Source organism: Macaca nemestrina, chromosome 11, assembly GCF_043159975.1.
Source record: "Macaca nemestrina isolate mMacNem1 chromosome 11, mMacNem.hap1, whole genome shotgun sequence".
Lineage (NCBI taxonomy): Eukaryota > Metazoa > Chordata > Mammalia > Primates > Cercopithecidae > Macaca > Macaca nemestrina.
Genome location: NC_092135.1, coordinates 64,024,533 through 64,046,698, shown reverse-complemented (window position 1 = coordinate 64,046,698; position 22,166 = coordinate 64,024,533). Strand labels below are relative to the sequence as shown.

General features: G+C 36.1%; 1 protein-coding gene across 6 annotated transcripts in view; it reads left to right on the top strand.

The window, feature by feature from the left end:
- Positions 1 to 961: 961 nt before the first annotated feature.
- LOC105483300 (sodium channel protein type 1 subunit alpha) overlaps positions 962 to 22,166 on the top strand; it is a 136,742-nt gene continuing 115,537 nt past the window's right edge. For 5 of the 6 annotated variants that reach the window (XM_071072884.1, XM_071072882.1, XM_071072879.1 and 2 more), the window contains exon 1: positions 962 to 1,234. The gene's annotated coding sequence lies outside the window, so the exon portion shown is untranslated. The remainder of the gene's footprint in view (positions 1,235 to 22,166) is intronic. The other variant, XM_071072880.1, reaches the window with a different exon arrangement.

The following is a 22,166-nucleotide window of genomic DNA, read 5'->3' as shown; positions in this document are numbered from 1 at the left end:
CCAACAACTAATCTATACATAATTAATCATGATTTTATGTATGACTGAATGTTTAAGGCTGATTCTATTTTAGAATACATTATATAACATAAAAAGCTCTACTCTTAGTTCCGAGAGTTATAAATAGTTTAGCATGGATTTTCATTGTCTTAGAAAGACCTGATATTTATGGTTTTCATAATTCTATCTTTGGGTAATAGGCAATTGGACTCTGTCTCTCTATATATTTGCTTATTAAAATGGGTTATTATAATTAAGCTTTAGGTTGTGTCCACAAGATGGGAAAACATTGGAGTCAAATATGGTGAAACCATAGAAATTTAGAGTGGGTTGAAAGTCTTGTTTAATCTCTAATTACAGATGAAGATAGTAAGAAGGTAAATGTCCACAGAAGACTTTAGTGGCTTTTTTAAAAGGCATGTGTTCAACAGTGTTGAACTTGAAGTAAAACTCACATTTTGTGACTCTGAGCTGTTCACTATAATATGGAACCTACTCCTAAAACACAATATTAAAACAGAAAACTTTGAAGTCATAGATCTGTAATAAATGGCCACCTGATTGTCTCCTGGTGGAATAAAAAGACAAAGTTTTATTTATAAAATATATCATTTTTATAGATAACTATGATTCATATTAGGAATAAAGTAACATTTTCAAACAAAAATAATGCTGAAGTTTTTCACATACTACTTGAAAATAGCTATATTTACTTTCAAACTTTTTCCTCTTTGAGTCATTAGGTTCATAATATATAGCAATTGGGAATGAAAGAGAAGCAAGGAGAAGCAATAGTGAGAGACTACAGAGAAGAAAGGAAAAAAGGCTGAGAGAAAAGAGGTTGAGGAAGAAATCATAAATCCGGATTGTGAGAAAGTGTTTAATATTTAGCCACTAGATGGCGATGTAATGTAAGGTGCCGTCTTGACTTTTTTTTTTTTTTTTTTTTTTTTTAAACAAGCTATTTGCTGATTTGTATTAGGTACCATAGAGTGAGGCGAGGATGAAGCCGAGAGGATACTGCAGAGGTCTCTGGTGCATGTGTGTATGTGTGCGTTTGTGTGTGTTTGTGTGTCTGTGTGTTCTGCCCCAGTGAGACTGCAGTCCTTGTAAATACTTTGTCACCTTTTGCAAGAAGGAATCTGAACAATTGCAACTGAAGGCACATTGTTATCATCTCGTCTTTGGGTGATGCTGTTCCTCACTGCAGATGGATAATTTTCCTTTTAATCAGGTAAGCCATCTAATGGTTTCATCTTGATTTTAAGTTTATTAATTCCAATCCTTCCTTTGGAAAAAGAGTGCATGGAAATTCAGTTTGGGCAGAGCAGGAAGTCCATTTTTGTATGTGTATGCAGACCAACTGTCCCCCTCCTCCCTCTCCTCCTCTTCTCCTCCCCTCCCCTTCCCCCTCCTCTCTCAACCTTCCATGAACTGAAATCAGGTTTGTTTTGCAGTTCAGCATTTTGATAGAAGATGGGATTCTTTGGCCTGAAATAGCTTGGCATCTGGCCAGTTCTTGCCTTTGCTTGCCTTTATCCTGTTCAAGGTCTCTTTTGATCCTATTGAAGCCCCCTCCTTCACTGGTGCTTTGGAAGTGGACTAGCTGGCTGTGAATAGAGGTCATATTGTTCTTAAGGACGGAGCAAAAATTAGATCTCAGTTTTAACTCCACAGGAAGAAAGAAGGCAGCGGGGCCGCTGCCGAAGCCTAGCATTGCAGGGGTGTTCAGCTTCCTGAGGCTGAGGCTGAGCTTTTGAGAAGAAATGCCTCATGCGTTGGACAAGGAGGGGGCAATGATTTTTCCCCCCAACTCCTATTGAGCCACACTAAAAAAGGAGCTTGAGGGAAGTGGTAAAGACTCCCCTTTTTCCATGCAATGCCAAATAGGAAACATTGACTTACTTTTACTTAGACAGAGGTCACAATCAGCAATGATACTGCAGATACTGCTCCGTTCCTAGTGTGAACCGTCTTGCTTTTCAGAACAGCACAAGAATTATTTCTGGGTGGAGGTGAGGCTTGTCCAAATGTCTTTGCTATCATGGATTCCCTGACTCCTACCTGTTTGAGGTATGTGTTTAAAGACCCGACCCACTTGCTGCATTTACTTCTCATTTCTTTTTGTTCTCCTTGATTACTCACTGGCGATTGTTAACAAATCGGTCTGGAGTGGTGGGTAGGTGCCTTTCACCTGTCCAATGCAACAATTAAGTCAAGGCAGGCTACATCACTGTCAATATGTGCATGTGACTAAATATTTCTGAGTGCAGTAGCAAACTTGCAAATTGCCAAGTGCTGTTGCTATCACACCTATGAAATGTGGCTTCTTTTTCTATGGATTTGCAGGTTCACGTGGTATTTCTGATGCGCTAGTGTAGTAACAGAACATATTTCTCCAAAAAGCACTTTAAATCATCCCAAGAGGATGTGGCCAGACAGAAATAGGAAAATTCCATGCTGAGGTTGGTGATTCCTGCTTTAGTTTCTCCTGCCCAGAGAAGTGGGTAGCTTACCTTTCCTATTTGCTGCAATACCTAGCACGCCGGGGTGATGCAACTAGGAGCTTCCGCACGTTCCCAGTGCGTCTGACACTTTTCTTTCCCTCAGCTGTGCATTTCAGGAGAATAACTGTAGTGAAAAACTCCTTTAAAACTCTTTTATGATTGTTGCTTTTGTAATTGCTATGAAGCAATTACAAAATCACATCTCTCTTCTAGGAGGAGTTGTGCAATTTAGGCCTTCCTTCACAAAGCTCCTGGAAGAGATTTTTAGCTGGCATCTATTTTAGGAACATAATGTGTAGACAGGAATGAATGGCCGCAGAGATTTACGGGAAACCAATTTCTTGGAGAGGGTGAGGTAACATTGTAAACCACTAGAACAGAGCACAAATGGCTGGTTATATTACATGAACCCAGCAATGGAATTAGTTTTCATTAAACTCAATATAACTAATTTGTGTGGCTTTTTTTCCCTCCTCCCTTCACATTGTTTGTCTGTTTTGTTTCAAATATCTATATAGGAGGCCAGGATACCCAGAGTGCTCATACTGGTAAAAATAACACATTGGATTTTGCTGCCAATACTAATAGACTTGATTTACATGCCCCCTCTTGCTGGGAAATGTGCTGTCTGGAGACTCATTTATTATGGTAATTTCTCTTTAAGGCAAGGCAGGAGGGATTGTCCATCTATGGGTTGGGGCAAGGGGGGCACAATTGGAGGCCTAATTAATTATATAGTGTTCAAGAAGGCACTGAGGAGCTCAGTTAGGATTCTGCTGTACCAACCGGAGATACCAGGGGCAACCAGGTCCACTAGAGACCTAAAGTAAACTCTGTCACCACCAGCAGAGGAATCCAGTAAGAAACATTCTAGTTCCTTGTTTAGAGGGTACTATCAGGGAATCCAGAGATTCAGAGAGGGTAAACACAAGAGCACTTCATCTGGGAACTGCTGACGAAGAAGGGAAAATCTGGGGCTTGCTTGGTGTTACCTCTAGGATGTCACCGACCAGGCATTTCTCAAGGGTTTATGTTGGTGTGAGTCTGACAGTGACACACAAAAGCATCCCTCCAAAATTTAGCCTGGGGACCTTGAAAGGTATTGCTTTCTCCTTGGGCAGTTGGAGAGGCTGAACCTACTACTTTCTCCCTGTACTTGCCAAAGAGCACAAAGCCTACTCTCTTCCAGCGACCTCAGAATGGGGATAGTGGGAGAAACAGATCCCAGAGAAGGGTGGGGAGAGAATCAGCAATTGAAGGTCCTATATAGTCACGCTCAGGGTCATTGGGGCTGTGCTCTGTGAGGTTATCACTTCCCTTTGAAATTCTGATTAGTGAATGCAGCTTGCTCCCCAGCTCAATTTAGATTGCATTAGTTTAGGGTAGGGTGGGAAGAAATTTATTCTCATTGCACTTGTGATCAGAAAAAGAAGTTACGACAAAATGCCCCAAGCTGCCTCAAAGTTTGCTTTTCCAACTTTTAAATTTTGTTCACGTTCCTAGATTTCCATTTATTAATTGTTTTATTTATCAAAAATGTATAGCATTTACTCTGTGCCAGCCACTATCCTAAGCAGTACTTTGCAAATATGATCTCATTTAATCCTATGAGGTAGGTACTATTGTTAATTTTACAGGTGAGAAAACCAAGGCACAGTGAAGTTCAATTAACTTGCTGGGTTATGCAGTTAGTAAGTGGCAGAATCCAAGCAGTCCCGCCACACCATGGCCGTGGCATCTGTGTTCTTGACATTTGTTCATCATCCATGTGATGCTACAGCTACAGCTTAGCTAGGAGAGTCAGGAATCGAGTTGGGTGCAGTCGTGCATGCGAGCTATAATTTATCTGCTTTCTGACATGTCAGAATTCCAGAAAGTTTGGTTTAGAATGATTACCCAAATCCACTCCATTTTTTTGTTTGTTTCTTTGTTGTTGTTTTGAGACAGAGTCTCACTCTGTCGCCCAGGCTGGAGTGCAGTGGCACGATCTTGGCTCACTGCAATTTCTGCCTCCCGGGTTGAAGTGATTCTCCTGCCTCAGCCTCCCTAGTAGCTGGGACTACAGGTCAGCACCACCACACCCAGCTAATTTTGGTATTTTGTACAGAGAGGGTTTCACTATGTTGGCCAGGCTAGTCTCAATCTCCTGACCTCAAGTGTTCTGCCTGCCTCAACCTCCCAAAGTGCTGGGATTACAGGAGTGAGCCATCACACCTGGCTATCTGTTAAATAAATAAATAAATAAATAAATAAATAAATAAATAAATAAAGTTCTCCAGTACAATAGAAGATAGAAGGGTCTATGTTCTAGGTGCGGAAATGTGGTAAATAAAACAAAATTCCTACCCACACGCAGCTTTCAGTCTGGTGACAGAGTTAGACAGTAGGCAAATCAATGTGCAAAGAAATGTCAGTAAATGTAAGTTCTTTGAAGAAAAATAATGCAAGATAAAGAGATAGTGAGGATGAGAGGGGTATGCAAAGAGAAAATAATGAAAGAGGTGGAGAAAGTATTTTTTTAAGCAGAAATCTGAATGAGGCCAACAATGGAGTGAATGAAAGTTCCTAAAGGGTGAAGTGCCTCACAGGTATGAAGAGTGGCACAAACCTTGTGAGTGATCCTGAAAGTAGAAGAAACGAACAGAAATAGCACCATCGAGGTGTCCATCCAGATCTGTGTAATCTCAGAGACTGGGCTTATGGGTCTAATTGCCCCCGCCTTTTATAAAAAACAAATCAAAGAGTTATGTCAAATAAATTTAAAACATTTAATATTAACAAGTTCTTAGGTTTTAAAAAAACGTAAATCAGTCATTTTCACAAAAAAAGTCTTGACAGTTTTTAAAGTTCTCTGAAAAAGTGCTGCAGTTCCTAGAATGCAAAAAAATTGCCTCAAAAATGTTGAAAGGGACTGGTCCAAAGGTAGTGAGTTATCTCAGTTGATTGTTCACAGTCAGTTACAGATCAAACTCCTTGTTCTACTCTTTTCCCTATTCTCACTATTGCTCTTGACTGGTCTAAAAACTTTTTTAAAAATTGAAAAATGTTGAAAAGCTACTATTTGATGAAAAAAAATTGTTTGAATGAGACCATTGGTTAGAATGATACAGTCACCCAGTCAGTTTTTCTTCCTCCAGAAATGATAAACTGACCAGGTGCAGGCAAGAAAGAGACACTAGGATGAAAAGCAGTGTTTACATCCCCTATAGTGGCCAGGACACAGGAGCTGCTCAGAGGATTTGAACAACTCTCTCTTTTTTTTTTTTTTTTTTTGCAAATGAATGAGTAGGAATGTGATTTCAAAATAATTTGATAAACATCAACTTTCATTTTCATCTATGTTAAAACTTTTGTTGTTATATTTTTATTCCTTCAAAATTCACATTCCAGTGGTTATCTTTTTATATTTTTTTCACTATTTGCTTCCCCTCATTCTCAGTTACTTATGGACACTGTGGTTCTTTTCTAGAAAACGTGAATTTGCTTCTCTTCTAACTTAGAATCAGCCTGTTGTTTTAGTTTTTCTCTGTAAATGGTCAAAAATCTTTGCTTCTCATATTGCCTGTTTCTCCTTTGGTGTTCTACCTACAAACTTTGACTTAATTTTGATGAAGAATCTACTCTAATTTTTTTCTTTTGTCACTTGTGCTTTTAGTCTCATGTATAAGAAACCATTGCCTAACTGGAGGTCATAAAAATTTACTCCTATTATTTTTCAACTAGTTGTATAATTTTAGCTCTTACATTTAGATCTAGGGTTCATTCTGAGTCAAATTTGTGTATAATGTGAGGTAGGGGTTCAGCATTACTCTTTTGTTTTTTCATATCTAGTTGTCCCAGTACCATTTGTTGAAAAGACAATTCGTTCCCCAGTGAATTGTCTTATTAACATTGTTGTCCATGCGTTTATGATTTTAGCATCAATTATTTCTTACACTGGGTGCTAGGGATACATCTTTTAAGAAAAGGTCAGTGAGATACTTTATTCTTGAGAATTCATATAACTTTAAAGAATCAGAAAACTGGTCTATATACCCTTAACTATTAAACACATTTTTTATCTAACTTCAGGACAAAATGTTTCTTCTTATTATTGGAAACATATTCATTTGTGACTACACTGAAAATCTAAGGAGATAATGATACACAGCTCAGTAATGAGCAGACATTTCCAAGGAAAGGTTACTATTTATTTCAAAGAAACATATTTACTGTATTGCACATGCTTCCCCAAAGTTATACAAATATTATCCTTGTTCTTTGTAATGTATGTTGCTAGTGTGCTTTTGTTTCACAGATACCACTGGGGAAACTACTGAACTTGAGATAGAGGTGTGCCATTCAAATAGGGTTGGTTTTTGTATTAGTCAACTTAGGCTACCATGACAAAGTATCACAGACTGGGTGGCTTAAATAGCAGTATTTATCATCATTCTGGAGGCTCAAAGTCCAAGAACAAGGTGTTGGGAAGTTTGGGGTCTTCTAAAGCCCATCTCCTTGGCATGCTGATGACTGGCTCTTCCTCTGTGCATGTGCATTCCTGGTGTCTCTTTTGTGTCTAAATTTCATCTTCTTTTAAGGACACCAGTCAGATTGGTTTGTGGTTCACCCTAAAGGCCTCATTTCACTGAACCACCTCTTCAAAGGCTCTAACTCCTAACACAGTCACATTCTGAGGTACAGGAGTTTGGGACTCCAACATATGGATTTGGGGAGGATACAATTCAGCCCCTAACAGTTGTCTTTGGCAATACTTATAACTACTAAAATCATAAGCAAAGAAGGTTAAATTGATATGTTTTTTGTTGTTGATGAAACTGTTGTGGTTATTTTATAAATGATGGATTTTCATTATTCATACCCTCCTCCTACTGGATAATAACGAGTTATCTGTGTATGTGTTAAGATTCTAATAAAAGCAATTAATTGGGTTTGTAATTACAGGCATGATGACTAACAAAGTGGGGGCAGAAGTATAATGATGGTGACATTGATTCCACTGCTGGGCCTATAATGTCACATTTACATTCATGATCTGTGATAAGAATTAAGATGCTCACTTATTTCAATAAGGAAAGTGACAGAAGAGGATATAAAATTAGGAATTTATGGGGAATTGGTAAAAAAAAAAAATTTAAGCATTACAATAAGTAACTAAAACTGACTCAGGTTAATTTAAGTATAAAAGCAGTGTCTTCAAAAGATATTACAGTTCACAGAGTTAAGGGGTAGTTACAATCTAGACTGAAAAATGCCAGGAGCAGAGAAAACTGTAAGAGCAGATAGCCCAGTTGGTGGACTTTTTGGTGGTTTCTGTAAAGTGCTGTAATCTAGAATGAATCAGTCAACTGCTGTCAGGCTCTTTTTGTTTTTTCCCTGACATTCATGTTCAACACCAAAATTCCAGGAAGTAAACATCTGGTTGGTCAAGTTCCGGTCATGAATCTGATCCTTTTAGTTCAGAGTCAACTTAACTAACAGTTCCTTGACTGACATTTCTACCAGACTATCCCTATGTAGGAAAACTAATTCAACCCAAACAAAATTGAAGAGATTAACAACAGTTTACATAGGCCAGATACAGTGACTCAAACCTGTAATTCCAGCACTTTGGAAGGCCGAGGTGGGCGGATCACCTGAGGTCAGGAGTTTGGGACCAGCCTGGCCAACATGGTGAAACCCCATCTCTACTAAAAATACAAAAAAATTAGCCAGGCATGGTGGTGTGCACCTGTAGTCCCAGCTACTCAGGAGGCTGAGCCAGGAGAATCACTTGAACCCAGGAGGCAGAGGTTGCAGTGAGCCGAGATCATGCCACTGCACTCCGACCTGGCGCCTGGATGACAGAGCAAGACTCTCTCTCAAAAAGGAAAAGAAAAAAGAAAATAGCCTATATACACAATGTTGGAAGGTTGAAAGAATGGTTAAATAAATCATAGTCTATGCAAATGATGAAATATTATAGTGCCTTTAAACATAATGTTTCAAGGAATATTTAATTCTATGTAAAATCGCCCAGGATATAATGGTGTATTGAAAGTACCATACAAACATATATATCTAAAATGGCCCCAATTACGGAAAAAAACAAACAGGTTTTGCCTAGGGAAAGCCCTGCAGATAATATAACAGTTATCTCTGGCTTATAGAATTAGGATTTCTGTTTTCTTCTTTATAAAGTTTTTGTTTTAAAAAATAGAATATTATATCTTATTTTTTCTTATAACAAAAGTAATACATAAAGGAAAAGGAACATAAAGTACATAAAAAAGGAACATAAAGTGCATAAAACAAAAAAAAATTTTAATAGAATATTACATCTTATTTTTCTTATGACAAAAGTAATACATAAAGCAAAAGTAATGCATGAAGCAAAAAGGAAAATATAAATTAATAAAGATGATGAAATAACTCAGAATTTTACACAACAAAATTATTATTGTTAATAATTTATTTTTTCTAATGCGTTGGTATTGTTTCTTTGGCATTGTTTCTTACCAAACAATTTGGTATTGTTTTGGTATGTTTTCTTAAAAAAATGTCCAAAATAAACATATTTTGCCTTAAAAACTAGAATAAAAGTTAGTGTACATTAGTTTTCAAATAGAATTTAGTAAATCTATTTCATGCAAAGATACTCGTTGTATCTTAAATCAAAATAGTAAATGTAATTTAAATTACCAATGAAACAATTGAATGTTTGAATATTTTGTCTTTTGGAATATTAATAAAATTAGGCCACAAACCTTGTATAATAAAAGTACAGTATTTTGAAAATTTTGTAACAATGGAAAAGCTTTGAGAATCAGTCTAATATAAAGTTAGACTTGAAATAGCAAATTGGTGGTGTTCTGAAAATCATGTTACTTGGTAACCTAAGTTTTCTCTTCAGAACTCAGCATAAATTTTGAGAAATTTATCTTATATTTATAAAACATCTACTGTTTGCAATGGGTTGTTTTAGCAAAACTTGACCTCAAATTGAACATTTGAGAATATTGAAGAATAAATAAGAAGCATCTGTAAATACTGACATAGTATGTCCTTAAATTTTTAAACTACTTAGAACCAAATTCATCAAGCTGGCAAAATGAAGTTACTAGATTATCAAACGGAATGGCAAGTGAAAATGAGCCAGAGGTGGCAGAATGGAGTAAGAAGGGTAATTATTAGGGAATGCTGCATTTGGAGATGTGAAATTATTTGTGTTGAGGATGTGTGGAAAGAAATCTGTGTGAGGAGAAACAGATTATTAATGATGTAACTTAGTAACATCAGATCAGGGGTCCCCAAACCCTGGGCCATGGACCAGTACTGGTCCCTGGCCTGTTAGGAAGTGGGTCGCACAGCAGGAGATGAGCAGTGGGCCAGGGAGCATTACAGCCTGAGCTCTGCCTCCTGTCAGATCAGCAGAGGCATTAGATTCTCATAGGAGCACAACCCTCTTGTGAACTGTGCATGCACAGGATGTAGGTTGTGCGCTCCTTATGAGATTCTAATGCCAGCCCCCACTCCCCACAATGTCCGTGGAACAATTGGCTTCCACAAAACTGGTCCCTGGTGCCAAAAAGGTGGGGGACTCCTTATCTAGATTATTGTAAAGCAAATATTCATAATTTTAAGATTAAAGAAAAAAATCCAATAAAGATGAGAAACCAGATCTCAGAGTTTCCAATTACATATTCATAGAGGAAAGAAAGCTAAGAGAATTCTGTCACGTACATATTTCAATCTAAGAAATTCAGTGGATTTGAAAATCCTGGAAAGAGTTACTTTGAGACTTCACAAATGCTACCAGGCAGCAGTTTTGATATTACCCTGGAATGTGATATGCCACTTAAAAAGGCCAGTAGTATTTTGGGCTATGTATGTCACTGTGTTGGGACAAAACCAAGGAGGAGGTAGACTGGTGTCAGGTCTAGAATACCATCATTTCAGTGCCACCTGGGCCTTCCCGTTTCAGGTTTCAGGTGATTTGAGGAGTCTGTGAGGTTGCACAATAATATTTAAGGCCTTTAAAGGGTCAATGAACTTGTACAAATGAAGGCAAGAATGCCTTTGGAACACATTCCAAAAAGGAAGTTTGAGCATACTTAAGAAGAATCTAGCCACTGCACTCCTGCCTGGGCAACAGAGTGAGACACTGTCTCAAAAAAGAAAAAAAAAAAAAAAAAAAAAGAAGTTAAATAGAAATCAGTAAGCAAAGAAAAAGAAAATAGGAGTGTGATTTTTCTCCGTGAAATCTCTGTGGAATAGCAAAAAGTACAATTTTGACTATATCTTCTCTGGGACCAAACTTTATCTTACTCTTCCTGACTTTCTCTCTCTTTTTTTTTTTTCATTCCTAGGCATTTTGTTTTACTCTGTTTTTGCATACTCTGCTGATTTCATTCAGTAACATATAAAAAATTTTTTTCACAGTCATGTTCTCAGAATGTTCATAGTCTTTGATGCACATAGAATATAATCCAGAAAATCAAAAAATTCTTTTTTTTTTTTTTTTTTTTTTTTTTTTGAGACACAGTCTCACTCTGCTGCCCAGGCTGGAGTACAATGGTACCATCTCGGCTCACTGCAATCTCCGCCTCCTGGGTTCAAGCGATTCTCCTGCCTCAGCCTCCTGAGTAGCTGGGATTACAGGCGCACAACACCACACCCAGCTAATTTTTGTATTTTTGGTAGAGACGGGTTTCACCATGTTGGCCAGGCTGGTTTTGAACTCCTGATCTTGTGATCCGCCTGCCTTGGCCTCCCAAAGTGCTGGGATTACAGGCGTGAACCTCCGCGCCTGGCCAAAAAATTCTTAATGTGATTTTAGCAGTTATGTTCAAAATGTGGTCCACAGATGCTCTTGCATTCCCTTGAGACTTTTTAAATGATTCATCAGTTCCAAACTATTTTCATAATGATACAAAAACATTATTTGCCTTTTTCACTGTGTTGACATTTGGAAGAACAATGAAACCCCTAGCCTTAAGTGACAACAAACTGTACTGCCATTGGATTCTTCACTGTAATTCATTCCCAGCAAAAATAAGTAAATAAACGAATAAAATTAAAGCCAGTTGCACTAAAGGAATGCCTTTGACGAAACATTAAAAATTAATTTTATTTAATCGATACCATTAAGTACATATATTTTTAAAATTCAGTACACATGAAGAAATGGAAAGTATACATGCAGAACATCTGCTGTATATCAACTACGATGCTGGCTGTCTCAAGGTAAAGCACTTGTGTAGTTGTTTGAGTTGCAAGCTAAACTAGCTGTACTTCCATAGAATACTGTTTTTACTTGATATAATGACTAAGAGACAAATTGTGATTATTCAAACAGATATTGAAAGGACAAATTTTTGAAAATAAATGGAGACTGTCATTTAAAAAATACATTTGACAATATTTGTTGTCAGTGACAAAATTTGGCCTTTCAAGATAAAATTATTATTTTGAAAAAGATGTCTGCCGGGCGCGGTGGCTCACGCCTGTAATCCCAGCACTTTGGGAGGCCGAGGCGGGCGGATCACGACATCAGGAGATTGAGACCATCCTGGCTAACACGGTGAAACCCCGTCTCTACTAAACATACAAAAAATTAGCCGGGTATGGCAGCAGTCACCTGTAGTCCCAGCTGCTTGGGAGGCTGAGGCAGGAGAATGGCGTGAACCCAGGAGGTGGAGCTTGCAGTGAGCAGAGATCGCGTCACTGCGCTCCAGCCTGGGAGACAGCAAGACTCTGTCTCAAAAAAAAAAAAAAAAAAAAAGAAAGAAAGAAAGAAAGAAAAGATGTATCTGCCACCATTAGCTCAACAGTTTCTCAAAACTTAAAGGGTTTCTGATGTGATTAGTGGTAATATTAACAGATGAATAATGAAATCTTCCAATATTTTGAGGACCTGCATAACTTTGCCAAGTACTCATTAGATCTTTTTCTTTTAGAAATATGGTTATTTTCACTTGAAATTTATTTTGTTGACATGTGATTTATGATTACAATTTATAAATTTATTAATTGATGTGCTTGTGATTTTTCTACTTTCTAATATGGTAAATGGCAATACATTGAACTCATTTTAAAAAAGAATTTTTTGTTTCCTCAATAATATTAACAATCAAAAGGAGTCCTGAGATAAGTAAACGATGACGAGGATGAATTTGACAATTCATCAGATTCTGGGACACTGAATCTGATGAATTGTCAGATTATCTGATAAATTATTCAGATTATGTGTGTTGCACTCTATTAGTTGAGATTATTATAATACAGATAATTGAGTCCCCTAGAATTATGCATGATAGAGAAAATATTTGTCACATTACACAAGTTAGTACATTTTTCATTACCATAATATGAGCTGCACATACCAGTTTAGTTCAGTAAGTTCTGTGAAAAGTGAGTAAAAATTGTTGCAAAGCAAATCAGAGGATTATAAAATATAAATGTTCTAATACTCTTGTTAGGACTTTCATCTTTCCTCACCTAAACCAATGTAAGAAGTTTCTATTGATCTTTTTCTAAACGTTCAACCACTCCCTTCCCCCAATTAGAACCTGATCTCCATACTACCACCAGTGACCTTTCAAACATGTGGGCCAAATCTCTACTTTTATTTAAGACTGTAAGTTATATCCTGCAGTAAAAGCTATTCAGTTATTCAGCATGGCTGTCTTTCATGAACTGTCCAGGTTTATTTCTTACCCCATGGTCGATCTACCTTACCATTAGTCCTTCAGGAAGAACTAATTGCATTTCTGTGAAGACCTAAAGCTGTTTCTGTCTCTAGGCCTTTGCTACTGCTTCTTTTTTTGGTGAATAGCCACGACCTCTTCTTCCCCAAGTATAATTAATTTCCTTTTGTGTTGTGCCTAGGTCCTGTATAGACAGACTTCTATCAACTCTCCCACTACACTTTATTGTGTTTATGCCCCTGTCTTCCTCAGCTATACTGTACCTTCTTTGCAATATGGTGCAGCGTATTGTCTGATATGACTAAGTCTCATTACCACTGCCTACGTCAATTTTTGGTGTCTAGGTTCTCAATAGAAATTGTTAAATAAAAATGAAACAAAACAAAAACATTTTTAGGGTTAACCTTTAATGTTAATACCTGACAGTTTTAAATTTTATGGGATGCTTTTGCAAATACTATTTTTGTAAAAATATACTTGAAGCATATAATAATTTAAATAATTCTTTTATTTCTTATGCAAATCCCAAACTCCTATTCTAAACTCATATATTCTAGGAGTATTGAACTACTTATATATACTATGATTAAGCACTGCTTTTCAAAGTAATTCTGAATGCATTTTTTCTTCAAAATATTACCTTTAGCCGTTTTTACTTATTCAATGTCTGATAAATTTGATTACTTCTCCTTTTATCATTTTGAGGTATTCTTTTTGTTGTTGTTTTAGATGGAGTTTCACTCTTGTTGCCCAGGCTGCTGGAGTGCAATGAAGCGATCTCAGCTCACTGCAACCTCCACCTCCTGGGTTCAAGCAATTCTCCTGTCTCAGCCCCCCAGGTAGCTGGGACTACAAGCATGTGCCACCATGCTGGCTAATTTTTTGTATTTTTAGTAGAGATGGGGTTTCATCATGTTGATCAGACTAGTCTCGAACTCCTGACCTCAGGTGATCAACCTGCTTCAGCCTTCCAAAGTTATAGGCATGAGCCACCAAGCCTAGCTCATTTTGAGGCATTCTTTGGTCTTTACTTGAGTCTAATTATTAGAAAATTATTCAAGTACTATATTTTATAGTTATGGAATGCATTAATGATATTATAGAAAACAGAATATTTAGAAAAGCATAAAGAAGAAAATAGTATTTGTGCTCTTATAATCTATGTGATTTTTCCCACAATAATAAAATATTGCTTTTAATATGTTAATATTTTGCTCAAAACCATTTCTCTTCTTGTTTGAATAATGGGATTCCTATGGTGTTTTCAATTTTGTAGCACGTATTACATCCTAAACATTTTTTAATGCCATCAGAATAATTCAAAAGTATAATTTTAATAGCTTCATAATATTTCCTTGTAGAGTTTTACATTTATTTAATTACTCTGATAATCATGGAAATTTTGTTTCATTTTAGTTGGATCATTACTTTTGAAGTAAATTTAAATAACACATTAAAAATACCAAGCATTTTACATTTTTATTAATAGCCAAAAGATCATCTGTTGTATAAACAGAGCCCAAAACTTAGGGTTTTCTCGATTAAGGAAAACAGAAGGCATGTAGTACACACAAGATAGAGTCAACTAACACTTAAATCTGAAGGAAACAATTCCAGTGCATGATTTCTTGCATTGGGCTTGTTCTCTTTCTTTTTGATTCTCCTTTCTGGTCCTCAGTGGGAGTAGAAATCACACAAAGAGCTTGGCTCACTACTTTCATTCACTCTCTCCTCTCATCGTTTGTTCAAAATGAACCCATTTGGACTAGTTCTTTAATATTCTCAGATGTTTTCCTGCTTTCAGAAACAGGGACAAAATAATTTATATATTAACATTGAACAACTCTCTGAAAACCATTGCATTGTTTAACTAATTTCTGATTTTTCTACCACTTTCCAGCAGAAAACAACTTTCTTCTCAGAGTTCTTGATACAAACTTTTTAAGAAATTTAAAATATACATTAAAATCTGTCTTTGATGAGCATTCTAAGTAATATGATAGCTGGAAGGAAGGTAAGGGAGTGGTAACAGTTTTAAAGTTCTAGTTTATTTTTCAAATATGAATAGTTACAGGTTTTTTATTATCTAAGAAAGAGAATTATTAATATCCTCCATGAGATCCAAGGATCACATTATATCTCAAACCAAGGTAACATTAGAGTGTGAAAAACAATTTTAATTATTATTTTATCAATTTTAAAAGTTTTGTATATTTGTAGGGTACAAGTGCAATTTTGCTACATTGATATATTGCATTTTGGTGAAGTTAGGGCCTTCAGTGCATCCATCACTGGAGCAATGTGCGTTATATCTGCCAAGCAACCTCCTATCATCCACCCGCCTTGCACCTACTACCCTTCCAAGTCTCCATTGTGTTTTATCTTAAAGTGTAGTAATTCTTACCCTCTAGCAATAACCTTGGTGTATGCATCTAATTCTCAGACGATAATCTGCAATTTCAAAACTTTAAAAGTAGCTGTTTAAAATTATAGCAAACCTATTATTTTATTTTATATTTATGATTTATATATATATATATCGGTTGCTCAAGCTAAAAGATGAATGAGAGGAAACATTTGAATCAATAGGATTCTTTTAGCTATTATGGTAATATTCATATTTATTGGGCCTTAGAGTAAAACAGTCAGGAAGTTGGTCAGAACAAGAAATAATTGTCGCATTCTTTTTTCATTTACGAGTCATTCATTTAACAAATATGTATTGAGAACCTAGTATATTTAATACTAGGTGCCAAGATAGCTACTCTTAAGTACTTAGATTCTAAATTTTAAAAAAAGCCAAGTACTACTGTTTTAACCACACCACTTCTGACATCACATGTGTGGGTTGTTTTGTTTTTGTTTCCCTCACCAATCAATTGTCTGACAGCCTGTTGAGTGTCCTACAATTCAGTTCAAGAATAACTTGGCATTATCCTCAGATACCATAAGTCAATGGCTCAGTCTCACAAAACTGCCCCACTTCAAACATCAGTTGCAAGACCCAGGCCTCTGGAACTTCTGAGTGACCAGCTCTAAATCCTCCAGTTCAATAATGTGCTACAACAGCTCACAGAATTTAAGAGTTTACTATTTCCAGTTTATTATAAAGGAACAGCCTGGAAGAGACACACAGCAGAAAGTATAGGGTAGGACAAGCTATCCAAACCCCATAATTTAGAGTTTTTATGGAGGTCTCATTATGTAGGCATAATTGATTGAATCATTGGCCATTGGTGATTATCTTCATCTTCAGCCCCTAGCCCTTCCCTTGCAGATGGGGGTCTTTCTAGTGACTAGCCTCAATCCTGAAGCCATGTATGGGCCCTCAGCTACTTGTCATCTCATTAGCATACAAAAAGACACTCCAGAGATTCCAGAGATTATAGAAGCTCTTATGTCAGAAACTGGAACTAAGGCCAAATATAAGAAAGATGCTGCTATCACCCATATCAATCAGGAAATAGAAAGGGTTGTAGGAGCTCTGTGCCAGGCAGCAAGGACTAAGACCAAATACAGGCACACCTCAGAGATATTACAGGTTTCGTTCTAGACCACCACAAAAAAGCCAATATTGCAATAAAGTGAGTCACACAAGGTTTTTGATTTCCCAGTGCATATAAAAGTTATGTTTACACCATGCTATAGTCTATTAGGTATGTGATAGTATTATGTTGAAAAAAAGTACATACCTTAATTTATAAATACTTTATTGCTAAAAAATGCTAACAATCATCTGAGCCTTCAGCGAGTCATATAATCTTTTTGCTGGTGGAGAGTCTTGCCTTAATGTTGTTGGATGCTGACTGATCAGGGTGGTAGTTGCTGAAGGTTGAGATGACTGTGACAGTTTCTTACAATAAAACAACAATGAATTTTGCCACACTGATTGATCTTCCTTTCACAAAAGACTTCTCTGTATCATGTGATGCTGTTTGGTAGAATTTTACCCACAGTAGAACTTGTTTCAAAATTGGACTCAATGCTTCAAACCCTACCACTGCTTTATCATATAAATTTATGTAATATTCTAAATCCTTTTTTGTCATTTCAACAATGTCCTCAGCATCTTCACCAGGAGTAGATTCTATTTCAAGAAATCACTTTCTTTGCTCATCTGTAAGAAGCAACTCTTCCTCTGTTAAAGTTTTATCAGGACATTGCAGCAGTTCAGTCACATCTTCAGGCTGCATTCTAATTCTAGTTCTCTTGCTATTTCTGCCACATTTACAGTTACTTCTTCCACTGAATCTTGTACCCCTCAAAGTCATCCATGAAAGTTGGAATCAATTTCTTCCAAACTCCTGTTCATGTTGATATTTTTACCTCCTCCCATGAATCACAAATGTTCTTAATGGGATCTAGAATGGTGAATTTTGTCCAGATGGTTTTCAATTTACTTTGCTCAGATACATCAGAGGAATCACTGTCTATAGCAGCTATAGTCTTATAAAATGCATTTCTTAAATAATAAGACTTGAAAACAAAAATTATTCTTTAATCCATGGGCTGCAGAGGGGATGTTGTGTTATCAGGCATGAAAATAACATTAATCTCCTTGTACATCTCCATCAGAGTTCTTTGGAACATTGTCAGTCAGCAGTAATATTTTGAAAGGAAACTTTTTTTTTCTTTCTTTTTTTTTTTTTTAGCAATAGGTCTCAATAGTGGGCTTAAAACATTCAGTACAGCATGCTGTAAACAGATGTGCTGCCATTCAGGCTTTGCTGTTCCCCTTATAGAGCACAGAGTAGATTTAGCATACTTCTTAAGGGCCCTAGGATTTTTTGACTAGTAAACGAAAATTGGCTTCAACTTAAAGTCACTGGTGACATTAGCTCCTAAGAAGAGACTGATCTTATACTATGAAGCTTTGAAGCCAAGCATTGACTTCTCCTCTCTAACTATGAAAGTCCTAGATGGCATCTTCTTTTAATATAAGGCTGTTTCATCTACATTGAAAATCTATTGTTTAGTGTAGTCACCTTCATCAAAGATTGTATTAGTCTGTTCTCACGCTACTAATAAAGACATACCCGAGACTGGCTAATTTACAAAGGAAAGCAGTTTAACGGACTTACAGTTCCACATGGCTAGGGAGGCCTCAAACAATCATGGTGGAAGATGAAGGAGGAGCAAAGAAATGTTTTACATGGTGGCAGGCAGACAGTTTGTGAAGAGGGACTCCCCTTTATAAAACCATCAGATCTCCTGAGACTCATTCACTACCACAAGATCAGCATGACAGGGACCTGCCCCCATGATTCAGTTACCTCCCGCTGGGTTCCTCTCATGACATGTGGGAATTATGGGAGCTACAATTCAAGATGATATTTGGGTGGGGACACAGCCAAACCATATCAATGATCTTAGCTAGATCTTCTGGATAACTTGCTGCAGCTTCTACATCAGTACCTACTGCTTAACCTTGCACTTTTATTTTATGGAGGCGGCTCCTTTCCTTAAATCTCACAAACCAAACTCTGCTAAGTTCAAACTTTTCTTATGTATCTTTCTTACCTCTCTCAGCCTTCATAGAGTTGAAGAGAGTTAGAACCTTGCTCTGAATTAGGCTTTGGCTCAAGGGAATATTATGGCTGGTTTGATCTTTTGGTTGGACTTTCTCCATATCAGCAATAAAGCCATTTTACTTTCTCATCATTTTTTGTGTTCACCAGAGTAGCATTTTTAATTTCCTCCAAGAATATTTAAGAATATTTATTTTTCATTCACAACTTGGCTGTTTGGTTCATGAGGTCTAGCATTTGGCCCATCTAGGTTTTCAACATGTCTTCCTCACAAAGCTTAATTATTTCTAGCTTTTGATTTAAAGTGAGAAACACACAATTCTTCCTTTGACTTGAACATTTAAAGGCAATTGTAGGGATTTAAAAATTTTCTTTTATTTGTATGGCTACATAGTAGGTGTATACATTTATGGGTTACATGAGATGTTTTGATACAGGCACATCATATGGAATAATCACATGAGAGTAAATGGGGTATGTGTCCCCTCAAGCATTTATCATTACTTTGTGTTACAAACATTCCAATTATACTCTTTCAGTTATTTTTCAATATACTATAAATTATTGTTGACTGTGATAACTTTTGTGTTACTAGATCTTATTCTATTTAACTACATTTCTAGATCTTACTCTATCTAATTATACTTTTATACCCATTAATTATTCCCACCTCCCCACCACCCACATTGTAAAGTTATTGACTGGAATAATTTCAATATTATTGTGTCTCAAGGAATTGGAAAGCCCAAGGAGAGGAAGAGAGATGGGAACAGCATGTTGGTGCAGCTGTCAGAGCAGGCATAACACCGATTAAGTTCACTCTTATTTGGGTGCAGTTCTTGCCATCCCCAAGCAATTACTAAAGTAACATTAAATATTACTGATCACAGGTCACCATAACAGATATAATAATAGTGAAAAAGTTTGAAATATTGCAAGAATTAACAAAATGTGACACAAATACATGAAGTGAGCACACGCTGTTGGAAAAATGGCACCTATAGACTTGCTCGATGTAGGGTTGCCACACACTTTCAATCTGTGAAAAACAGTATCTGTGAAGCACAATAAAGCAAAGTACAATATGTCCAGATATCTATGTATATACTTCTTATGATAAGACCACACCAAGTATATAAAATATTTTTCAAAGATGGCACTTGTTACTTCTTTGAGACTCTCAATGTGTTGCATACCATGTTTAAGCTTCAAATTACTGATCTTAAGGAAATCAATGTTCTTATCTATCTGTACTGTTATCTTAATGTAAATTCAGTAGTGTGCCTAGTTAGTCAGGGTAGGATCCAAAATTCCAACCTGAAACAAAGACTTTTCTCTATTATAATGCCCAACATAACACCAAGGGTAATTAATAAACATACTAAGATGAACAATTATTCTTGATTTTAGGCAAAAAGAAAATTATTAAAAGATGTATTTATTAATCGAATGCTGTAATTTTTGTTATTATTTCTGTAAAGTTCTAAACTTGAAATCCTATAGAGGAGGAAAGAATAAAAAATTATCAAGGCATTCTGATTCATACAGAAAAAGAAGGGAATCAAATAATTATCACTGCTTACATGATCATCATTGTAGTTTTAGCTCCTTGTTAGTTCAGTGCTTTTTTGTATATTTACAGAGTTGTGTAGCAATCATTACAGTCTCATTTTAGAACATTTCCATTGAGCTTAAAAGAAACTTGATGCCCACTTGTAGTCACTGTCTATTCCTACTCCCAGTCCTAAGCAATCACTATTTGCTGTCTCTGTACATTTGCTTATTCTGGACATTTTATATGAATAGAATCACGCAATGTGTCATCTTTTGTAACTTTCTTCTTTCACTTAACATATAATATCTTTGAGATTCATTCACCTAACAGCATGTTTCAGTATTCATTCCTTTTAATTGACCAATCATACTCCCTTATATGGATATGTGACATTTTGTTTATCCCTTTACCAGCTAATGGACATTTGGGTACTTTCCACTTTTGGGCTATTATTAATAAGGCTGCTATGAACATGTCCATACAAGTCTTCATATGGATATGTATTTTCATTTACCTTGGTTAGATATCTAGGAGTGAAATTACTGGGTCATATAATGAATCTGTGTTTAACATTGTGAGACACTGCCAGTGTATTTCCAAATGCCTGTACCATTTTACTAACAGGATATGAGGGTTCCAGTTTCTCTATATCCTTCCTAACACTTGTGATTATCTGTTTTATTATTGTTATTATAGCCATTCCAGTGTGTGTGATGTGATGTCTCATTGGGTTTTTTATTTGCATTTCCTTCATGATTAATGATGTTGAGCATCATCTGATGTGCTTGTTGATTAGTCAGTTATCTTCTTTGGACACATATCTACCCAAATCTTCTGCCTATTTTTATAGTTAGGTTCTTTGGAGTTTTTTATTATTGACTTGTAAGAGTTTTAAAATATAGATACATGCTGGATACAATCGCTCATCAGATATATGATGTGCAAATACGTTCTTTCCATCTGTGGGTTGTCTTCACTTTTTTGATGTTGTCTTGTGAAGTGCAAATGACTTTTTATGAAGTACAATTTACCAATGTTCTCTTTTGACCACTTATGCATTTGGTGTCGCAGCTAAGAAATTATTACCTCATCTATGTGCACCATAATTACTCATATTTTTAAAGAATTATAGTTTCAGCTCTTACATTTAAATGTACGATTAATTTTGAATTAATCTTTGCACATTGTTATCCACAGTTTCAAATCCTTCCTTTTGTATATGGATATCTGGTTTTTCTAGTAGGAGTTGTTGAAATGATTATTCTTTCCCAATTAAATTATCTTCACACCCAAAGCTGAATTGATAAAAATTGTTAGCCAAGTTGTGTTCTCTTCTTATTTATTCAAGAATGATTCCGAATAAGAACCATTGCTACTTTCCATGTGTCAGATATCTAAATATTAAGAAAAATATTTCATCGCTATAAAATTCATACTTTCCAGTAAATTACATAAGTTTTACCATACAATGTTCAATACTGTAACATGTTCTGTATGTTAACTTTCGATTTTTTTAATAACTGTTGAATTTTGAACTATTGTATTTTGTAGCCTCTCACTCTTAGGTGTTGTTATTCCAAATATTTTATTAATTAATTCAGAAACTATTGTGCGACTGTTATGGGAAAAGTACTTTGCATGATACAGTGAAGAATGCAAAGGTAAATGCTACTCTCAAGGTGCTTATGGACTAAAGCAAAAAACAAGACACATTTAGAAGCAAATATACTGGGAGGTAGAAGTCAGTCATCAAGTAACACCAGAGTTGCAGATAAATGCTTATGTGAATTCGAAGATTACTTGCTTTTTGTTTCAGAAAAGTGCTAGTGGATGAAGAGATCAACAGTCTATATGACAGCAAATTTGGTTCCATATTGGTCTTTAAAAG